The following is a 10,488-nucleotide window of genomic DNA, read 5'->3' as shown; positions in this document are numbered from 1 at the left end:
TTAGGGATAGGCGAGTTCCTGAAAATACATTGATGGGATTCAGTGATGTCGCGAACACAAAATTTTGGTTCGCGAGCGGCGAAAGCGAACTTCCGCAAACGTTCGTGAACCGTCGAACCGGGCGAACCGCCATAGACTTCAATGGGCAGGCGAATTTTAAAACCCACAGTGACTCTTTCTGACCACAATAGTGATGGAAAAGTTGTTTCAAGGGGACTAACACCTGGACTGTGGCATGCCGGAGGGGGATCCATGGCAAAACCCCCATGGAAAATTACACAGTTGATGCAGAGTCTGGTTTTAATCCATAAAGGGCATAAATCACCTAACATTCCTAAATCACAATGGATATGGATTGACACCTGACATATGACATATTGACACCTTGACATATGGATTGACACCTGTCCTCAGAGACCCTGATACACACTGACACAGAGCAGAATAGGGACTGTTCCCCCTACATAGGGTCACTTGGCAGAAATGGATTGACACCTCCTCAGGGACCCTGATACACACTGACACAGAGCAGAATAGGGACTGTTGACTGTTCCTCCTACATAGGGTCACTTTGCAGAAATGGATTGACTCCTGTCCTCAGAGACCCTGATACACACTGACACAGAGCAGAATAGGGACTGTTCCCCCAACATAGGGTCACTTGGCAGATATGGATTGACACCTATCCTAAGGATCCCTGATACACACTGACACAGAGCAGAATATGGACTGTTCCCCCTACATAGGGTCACTTGTCCTCAGAGACCATGATACACACTGACACAGAGCAGAATAGGGACTGTTCCCCCTACATAAGGTCACTTGGCAGAAATGCATTGACACCTCCTCAGGGACCGTGATACACACTGACACAGAGCAGAATAGGGACTGTTCCCCCTACATAAGGTCACTTGGCAGAAATGCATTGACACCTCCTCAGGGACCCTGATACACACTGACACTGAGCAGAATATGGACTGTTCCTCCTACATAGGGTCACTTGGCAGATATGGATTGACACCTGTCCTCAGAGAACCTGATACACACTGACACAGAGCAGAATAGGGACTGTTCCCCCTACATAGGGTCACTTGGCAGATATTGATTGACACCTATCCTAAGGATCCCTGATACACACTGACACAGAGCAGAATAGGGACTGTTCCCCCTACATAGGGTCACTTGGCAGATATGGATTGACACCTATCCTAATGATCCCTGATACACACTGACACAGAGCAGAATAGGGACTGTTCCCCCTACATAGGGTCACTTGGCAGATATGGATTGACACCTGTCCCCAGGGACCCTGACACACACTCACACAGAGCAGAATAGGGACTGTTCCCCCTACATAGGGTCACTTGGCAGATATGGATTGACACCTGTCCTCAGAGACCATGATACACACTGACACAGAGCAGAATAGAGACTGTTCCCCCTACATAGGGTCACTTGGCAGATATGGATTGACACCTGTCCTCAGGGACCTTGATACACACTGACACAGAGCAGAATAGGGACTGTTCCCCTTACATAGGGTCACTTGGCAGATATGGATTGACACCTGTCCTCAGAGACCCTGTTACACACCCTACACAGAGCAGAATAGGGACTGTTCCTCCTACATAGGGTCACTTGGCAGATATGGATAGACACCTGTCCTCAGAGACCCTGATACACACTGACACAGAGCAGAATAAGGACTGTTACCCCTATATAGGGTCACTTGGCAGATATTTATTGACACCTGTCCTCAGATACCCTGATACACACTGACACAGAGCATAATAGGGACTGTTCCCACTACATAGGGTCACTTGGCAGATATGGATTGACACCTGTCCTCAGGGACCCTGATACACACTGACACAGAGCAGAATAGGGACTGTTCCCCCTACATAGGGTCACTTGGCAGATATGGATTGACACCTGTCCTCAGAGACCCTGATACACACTGACACAGTGCAGAATAGGGAATATTCACTAAATGCCAAACATTGTTATACAGGGGAATATTCAGTAAATAAGGATAAGGGGGGCCTACTTTCTTCCCCCCGGCCCCCACCCCTGCGCGGTGGGTGGGGGCCATAAATCACAATGGGGGGACCTACTGTCCTCCCGCCCAGCCCCACCCGTGAGCGGTGGGTGGGGGCCATGAAAATAATGAGGGGGGGACCTACTGTATGATGTTGTATCGATCAGGTAGTGTAAGGGTTACGCCCGCTTCACAGTGACAGCCCAAACTCCCCTTTAATGCACCGCAAACAACCGCAAACAGTCCATTTGCACAACCGCAAACTCCCCATTTGCACAAGGTTGGATACCAAGCTAGCCATGTCCGTTCCTTGTCCTCACTTATGTCATTGAAGGTCTCTTCCTCCACCCAGCCACGTACAACACCAAGGTTCCCTGAAAGTATGCTAATAAACTGAAAAAATAAAAAATCTCCCAAGCAGGAGATCTAAAACTGGCATAGGAAAAGGTTAGACAACTATAATAAAGTGATACCTACAAATCCTAGTGAGCATAGGTGTATAATAGAGGGAGAAAGGGAAAGCAGAGTAATGCTTCCTTATACTGTGGTTAGTACCCTTTGTTAAAGTAAATTGTGTAATGGACAAAAGTCTTTATTGTATCATTTATAAATAACAAAGGGATACTATACTCTTTCCCCTATAGTGGCTAATTGTGTAATAATGGTAATACTATTACCTATTATATAATATTGGCAGGGGCAAGAAAATTCCCTCTAAATAGATGGGTATAGGCAGAGAGTATGGAGACTGGAGTGATAAAGTGTCAATAAGGTGATATAAAGTTAAATGTATCACAGACACACGGCCACCCTTTCTCTTAGCTAGTTTCCAGAAATGCTGGATAGGTAGAAGGGCTATAAAGACTCAGAGAGGTCTAAGAAGAATCCTCTAAACTAGCCCTAATCTCCTTAAACACCTTCAAGGGTGTTCTAAGCTAAAGCTCAATCTAAATGTTTAGATGACTGCCTGATTTCCCATCACAGATGCTGGCTAGGAATAACAGTGTGCAAGACAAAGAGTGGGTCTAAGTGCCCATAGTGCAGTAAAGTGTCCCTAGTGAAGTGAAAAAGAGAATAACGAGCTGGCGCCCTATCTGGGGACATGTATATGGCATCGATTTTAGGAACCGGGAGATGGAAAAAGATGCTTGGTCGGTCCTCCTACTTCAAATTTGGGGCACTGCGCGTGCAATCTAATGTGCCACCAGATAGGAGTGGTGTGTTAAGTAGTACTATTCCTATCAGTTTAATCCCTGTTATGTGCCTTCTTTTTGGTTTGGTTTTTTGAAGCCACAGTGCAGCACCAGAGGCCCGAAAAATTAGGCATGTACACATGCCTGAAAAATTAGGTATTGTTGCAGCCGCTGCTATGGCAGCGGCCAGAAAAATTGATGTTTGTTTCCCAGGCAGAAAGTGCCCTAAAACATTGCGGCTTGAACCCTAGTTGGTGGCGGATAAGTCACGCAAGTCCACCGGCATTCAGAGCTAAAATACAGCAGCGTGTGGACCATTTTTAGCCCAAGGCAGCTCATCTCATCAGGCCTTTTTTAGTCGAATGTATCGCCCACTGTCAGTCCCTTCAGGATCCATCCCTCATTCATCTTAATAAAGGTTAGGTAATCTAGACTTTTTTGATCTAGGCGACTTCTTCTTCTCAGTGACAATACCTCCTGCTGCACTGAAGGTCCTTTCTGACAGGACACTTGAAGCGGGGCAGGCCAGAAGTTCTATCGCAAATTGGGATAGCTCAGGCCACAGGTCAAGCCTGCACACCCAGTAGTCAAGGGGTTCATCGCTCCTCAGAGTGTCGATATCTGCAGTTAAGGCGAGGTAGTCTGCTACCTGTCGGTCGAGTCGTTCTCTGAGGGTGGATCCCAAAGGGCTGTGGCGATGCGTAGGACTTAAAAAGCTCCGCATGTCCTCCATCAACAACACATCTTTAAAGCGTCCTGTCCTTTGCGGCGTGGTCGTGGGAGGAGGAGGATGACTTTCACCTCTTCCCCTGTTAGATTCCCGTTGTGCTGTGACATCACCCTTATACGCTGTGTAAAGCATACTTTTTAATTTATTTTGCAAATGCTGAATCCTTTCCGACTTGTTGTAATTTGGTAACATTTCAGCCACTTTCTGCTTATATCGGGGGTCTAGTAGCGTGGACACCCAGTACAGGTCATTCTCCTTCACCCTTTTTATACGAGGGTCCCTCAACAGGCACGACAGCATGAAAGACCCCATTTGCACAAGGTTGGATACCGAGCTACTCATTTCCCATTCCTCCTCCTCAGTGATCTGAAGGTATGTTCTTCCCCCCAGCCACGTACAACACCATGGTTACCAGATAGGTGACAACGAGCACCCTGGGATGCCTGTTGTGGTTGGTCTTCCTCCTCCTCCTGAAAGCCACATTCCTCCTCTGACTCCTCTTCCTCACAATCCTCTTCCAGCGTTGCCGCAGGTCCAGCAAGCGATGCTGATAAGGCTGTTTCTGGTGGTGATGGTGACCACAACTCTTCCTCTTCCTCTTCACGCTCAGCTACGGCCTGATCCAGCACTCTTCGCAGGGCACGCTCCAGGAAGAAAACAAATGGTATGATGTCACTGATGGTGCATTCGGTGCGACTGACTATGTTTGTTACCTCCTCAAAAGGACACATGAGCCTACAGGCATTGCGCATGAGCGTCCAGTAGCGTGGCAAAAAATTCCCAGCTCCCCAGAGGCTGTCCTAGCACCCCAGTCAAACAAATATTCATTAACAGCTTTTTCTTGTTGGAGCAGGTGGTCGAACATAAGGAGTTTTGAATTCCAACATGTCGGGCTGTCGCAAATCAAGCGCCTCACTGGCATGTTGTTTCGGCGCTGGATATCTGCAAAGTGCGCCATGGCCGTGTAGGAACGCCTGAAATGGCCACACACCTTCCTGGCCTGCTTCAGGACATCCTGTAAGCCTGTGTACTTATGCACAAAGCATTGTACGATCAGATTACACACATGTGCCATGCACGGCACATGTGTCAACTTGCCCAACTTCAATGCCGCCAACAAATTTGTTCCGTTGTCACAAACCACTTTGCCGATATCCAGTTGCTGCGGAGTCAGCCACTTTTCCACCTGTGCGTTCAGGGCGGACAGGAGTGCTTGTCCGGTGTGACTCTCTGCTTTCAAGTAAGTCAAACCCAAGATGGCGTGACACTGCCGTATCTGGGATGTGGAATAGTATCTGGGGAGCTGGGGGGGTGCCGTTGATGTGGAGCAAGACGCAGCAGCAGAAGAGGACTCAGCCGAGGAGGTTATGGAAGAGGATGGAGTAGGAGGAAAAGAGGAGGTGGCAGCAGGCCTGCCTGCAAGTCGTGGCGGTGTCACTAACTCCTCTGCAGAGCCACGCATTCCATGCTTGGCAGCCGTCAGCAGGTTTACCCAATGCGCAGTGTAGGTGATATACCCGCCCTGACCATGCTTTGCAGACCAGGTATCAGTGGTCAGATGGACCCTTGCCCCAACACTGTGTGCCAGACATGCCATTACTTCCTTTTGCACAATCGAGTACAGGTTGGGGATTGCCTTTTGTGCAAAGAAATTTCATCCGGGTACCTTCCACTGCGGTATCCCAATAGCCACACATTTTTTGAACACCTCAGACTCCACCAGCTTGTATGGTAAAAGCTGGCGGGCTAATAGTACAGATAAGCCAGCTGTCAGACGCTGGGCAAGGGGGTGACTTTCTGACATTGGCTTCTTACGCTCAAACATGTCCTTGACAGACACCTAACTGTGGGCAGATGAGCTGGAACTGCTCAAGGCGAGAGACGGAGTGGCGGATGGTTGAGAGGGGGCAAGGAGGACAGCAGTGGTTGATGTGGCTGAAGATGCTGGACCAGGAGGAGGATGGCAGCTTTGAGTTTGTGTGCTGCTTGTACTCATGTGTCGATCCCATAGGCGTTTGTGATGTGCGATCATGTTTGTGATGTGCGATCATGTGAGAACTATGCAAAACAGTTATACCTAGGTGGGTGTTGGACTTCCCACGACTCAGTTTCTTTTGACACAGGTTGCAAATAGCATCGCTGTTGTCAGAGGCAGACACACAAAAAAAATGCCACACTGCTGAGCTCTGCAATGATGGCATTCTGGTGGTGGACACAGCATGCGTTGATCGGCGTGCTGTCGGGCTGACCCCGGGTGCCGATGCATGCTGTCTGACTGTGCCACTAGCTCCTTGCGATGACCTCCCCCTGCTTCCAACTCGTCTCCTCCTCCTCCTCTCTGTCTCCCCATCTGAACTTTCGCCCTGTTCTTCTTCTTGCCGAGCGGGCACCCACGTGACATCCATGGACGCATCGTCAACATCAACCACTTCACTTGTATCTGACAACTCAGCAAAGGAAGCAGCAGCGGGTACAACATCATCATCATCACACCGTACGTCCATGTGTGTAATGCTGCCTGACTGAGACATATCCCTGTTATCTGCATCCTCTGGCAATAATGGTTGCGCATCACTCATTTCTTCAAACAAATGTGTAAATAACTCCTCTGACAGATAAAGTGAAGAGGCTGTGGTGCTAGTGTTGGTGGTGGCGGCAGGCGGGTGAGTGGTATCTTGAGAGGTGCCCGAAGCTAAGCTGGAGGAGGATGGTGCGTCAAGGTTCCGAGCGGAAGCTGTAGAAGATTGGGTGTCCTGTGTTAGCCAGTCAACTATGTCCTCAGAACTTTTCAAGTTCAGGGTACGTGGCCTCTGAAAATTGGGCATTATTCTAGGGCAAAAGGGAATCACAGCACCATGACCACGACGGCCCCTGCGGGGTGGCCTGCCTCTGCCTGTCATTTTTTTTGGATCAGTGGTACTATGCGTGCAAGCTACTGTGAGATCAGATATGAGTGGCAATGTGCACTGGCAGAGGTCTGCAGAGTACACGCTGTAGGCCTGACACCCGCTTGAAGACAAGTAACTGCTATTCAATCTATAACAGTGAAAAAAGTTTTTGGTTTTAAATGCACGCCATAGTGACACCAGATATGAGTGGCAAAGTGGACTGGCAGAGGTTGGCAGAGTACACGCTGAAGGCCTGACACCCGCTTGAAAGACACTGACTGCTATTAGCTTACAGTGAAAAACTTTTTTTCTTTTTAAAGGCACACTATTGTGACACCAGATATGAGTGGCAAAGTGCACTTGCAGAGGTTGGCAGAGTACACGCTGAAGGCCTGACACACCCGCTTGAAGGACATTGACTGCTATTAGCTTACAGTGAAAAACTTTTTTTCTTTTTAAAGGCACGCTATTGTGACACCAGATATGAGTGGCAAAGTGGACTGGCAGAGGTTGGCAGAGTACATGCTAAAGGCCTGACACCCGCTTGAAGGACACTGACTGCTATTAGCTTACAGTGAAAAACTTTTTTTCTTTTTAAAGGCACACTATTGTGACACCAGATATGAGTGGCAAAGTGGACTGGCATAGGTTGGCAGAGTACATGCTAAAGGCCTGACACCCGCTTGAAGGACACTGACTGCTATTAGCTTACAGTGAAAAACTTTTTTTCTTTTTAAAGGCACGCTATTGTGACACCAGATATGAGTGGCAAAGTGGACTGGCAGAGGTTGGCAGAGTACACGCTGAAGGCCTGACACCCGCTTGAAGGACACTGACTGCTATTAGCTTACAGTGAAAAACTTTTTTTCTTTTTAAAGGCACACTATTGTGACACCAGATATGAGTGGCAAAGTGCACTTGCAGAGGTTGGCAGAGTACACGCTGAAGGCCTGACACCCGCTTGAAGGACACTGACTGCTATTAGCTTACAGTGAAAAACGTTTTTTCTTTTTAAAGGCACGCTATTGTGACACCAGATATGAGTGGCAAAGTACACTGGCAGAGGTTGGCAGAGTACACGCTGAAGGCCTGACACACCCGCTTGAAGGACATTGACTGCTATTAGCTTACAGTGAAAAACTTTTTTCTTTTTAAAGGCGCGCTATTGTGACACCAGATATGAGTTGCAAAGTGGACTGGCAGAGGTTGGCAGAGTACATGCTGAAGGCCTGACACCCGCTTGAAGGACACTGACTGCTATTAGCTTACAGTGAAAAACTTTTTTTCTTTTTAAAGGCACGCTATTGTGACACCAGATATGAGTGGCAAAGTGGACTGGCAGAGGTTGGCAGAGTACAAATTTTAAATATTCACACCCACCCAATACCTCTCCTTTCCCACAAAAGTGAATATAAGAAATGTAATCTTAGGTCTTCTCGCCCACCGGTATCATCCTCTCCATTTGTACATTTATAGAATTAGTTTAGTATTTATTTAGTTTTTTTTTTCATCTTACCATTTTCCAGAGTACGTCAGCTGCTTAGAACACAGCTGGTGAGTTGCATGAATGCAGTAAGCTTGAATGGTGATGATTTTGTGAATGTGGGATGGGTGAACTGAGCTGAATGTTTGCTATAGTTTCAACACGACCATTCAGAAAAATTCCAAATGTTCTAAGTCACTTGAGAAAAGAAAGCATATTTAAAGTGCCATTGAAAAATGTGGCTGTTTATACAGAGCTGTTTAGTGCTTGTAAGGTATACCAGATATAAGGTAAGATTAGTTACACAGAATGCGTTGAGCCTCAGGCTACGAGCTAAATGATATGGGAAGCCTGTGAATTAATGGATGTGATAAAGGAATTTACACTTGCACTAGCTAATTAATCACATTTACTGAACCATCGCTGCAGGTCCTGGCTGCTTTAATGCACATATATACTCTTGCTACTTCAAATTAGCAAATCCAGTGTTAAAAAAAACACAAGTTAGGATACCTGCAGAATATTTCAAAGGGGCACTCCAGGGTGGAGCTGACCACATTTTTAATGCAAATTATAGCAAATACATTAAAAATGTTATTAAGAAATAAGTAAATAAATATAAACCATATAAAGTTTGTGTCCCAGTGTTCTGCAAATCGTCAACATTTGCAGCTTCTGCAGTGAAATTATAGAAAGAAGGAAGTGTGTGCCACTTTACTAACCTAACCCCTCTCTTTCCCACCATCTAACTACCCTGCTCCCTCTACAGACCGCCACCCAAACTCTCTAATCCATCTCCAGACCACAATCTAACTACCCTGCTCCCTCTACAGACTGCCACCCAAACTCTCTAATCCATCTCCAGACCACAATCTAACTACCCTGCTCCCTCTACAGACTGCCACCCAAACTCTCTAATCCATCTCCAGACCACAATCTAACTACCCTGCTCCCTCTACAGACTGCCACCCAAACTGTCTAATCCATCTCCAGACCATAATCTAACTACCCTACTCCCTCTACAGACTGCCACCCAAACTGTCTATTTCCTCTCCAGACCACAATCTAACTACCCTACTCCCTCTACAGACTGCCACCCAAACTCTCTAATCCATCTCCAGACCATAATCTAACTACTCTACTCCCTCTACAGACTGCCACCCAAACTCTCTAATCCATCTCCAGACCACAATCTAACTACCCTGCTCCCTCTACAGACTGCCACCCAAACTGACTATTTCCTCTCCATACCACAATCTAACTACCCTACTCCCTCTACAGACTGCCACCCAAACTGTCTATTTCCTCTCCAGACCACAATCTAACTACCCTACTCCCTCTACAGGCTGCCACCCAAACTCTCTAATCCATCTCCAGACCATAATCTAACTACTCTACTCCCTCTACAGACTGCCACCCAAACTGTCTTTTTCCTCTCCATACCACAATCTAGCTACCCTACTCCCTCTACAGACTGCCACCCAAACTCTCTAATCCCTCTCCAGACCACACTCTAGCTACCCTACTCCCTCTACAGACTGCTAGAGGCGCTTCTGCACTTCTCACTGTGAAAAGACTCTGACGTCCATAGGAAAGCATTGAGAAATGCTTTCCTGTGGACTGATTGAATGCGCACGCGGCACTTGCCACGCATGCACATTCAAAGCTGACGTCGGGAGAGGGAGGAGAGTTCCCCAGTAAGTGTTTAACCCCTTCAGCCCTCTTAAGCACGGCGGGAGGGGGGCCATGAGGGTGGTGGGGACCTAAAGACCCTATAGTGCCAGGAAAACAAATTTGTTTTCCTGGCACTATAGTGGTCCTTTAGCAGATGTCATATTGAACTTATAAAGACATGGCTTTGTGTGAACACCGTGATGGCGTTATTTACAAAAAGATGTTTGAAGGCTCATGTTTTTTTTTGTAAGGTCACTGCATCTACCCATGTGCATGGATGTCTATAAACTCTGTCATAATAACAAATACTAGAGCACATACAGCCAGGATAATACAACAATACTTGGTGATGTCACGTACAGCTGTGCTTTTGCAGTGAAAGAAAACAGAGAGGGTCGACAAATATTCATAACATTTTGTAAGAAAAAAATTATTATATTAACATGTTATTAACATTAACATAATTAACATTAACATATACT

The sequence above is a fragment of the Pelobates fuscus genome, chromosome 2 (genome assembly GCF_036172605.1).
Source record: "Pelobates fuscus isolate aPelFus1 chromosome 2, aPelFus1.pri, whole genome shotgun sequence".
In the NCBI taxonomy this organism is placed as follows: Eukaryota; Metazoa; Chordata; class Amphibia; order Anura; family Pelobatidae; genus Pelobates; species Pelobates fuscus.
This window is presented reverse-complemented; position numbering follows the sequence as displayed.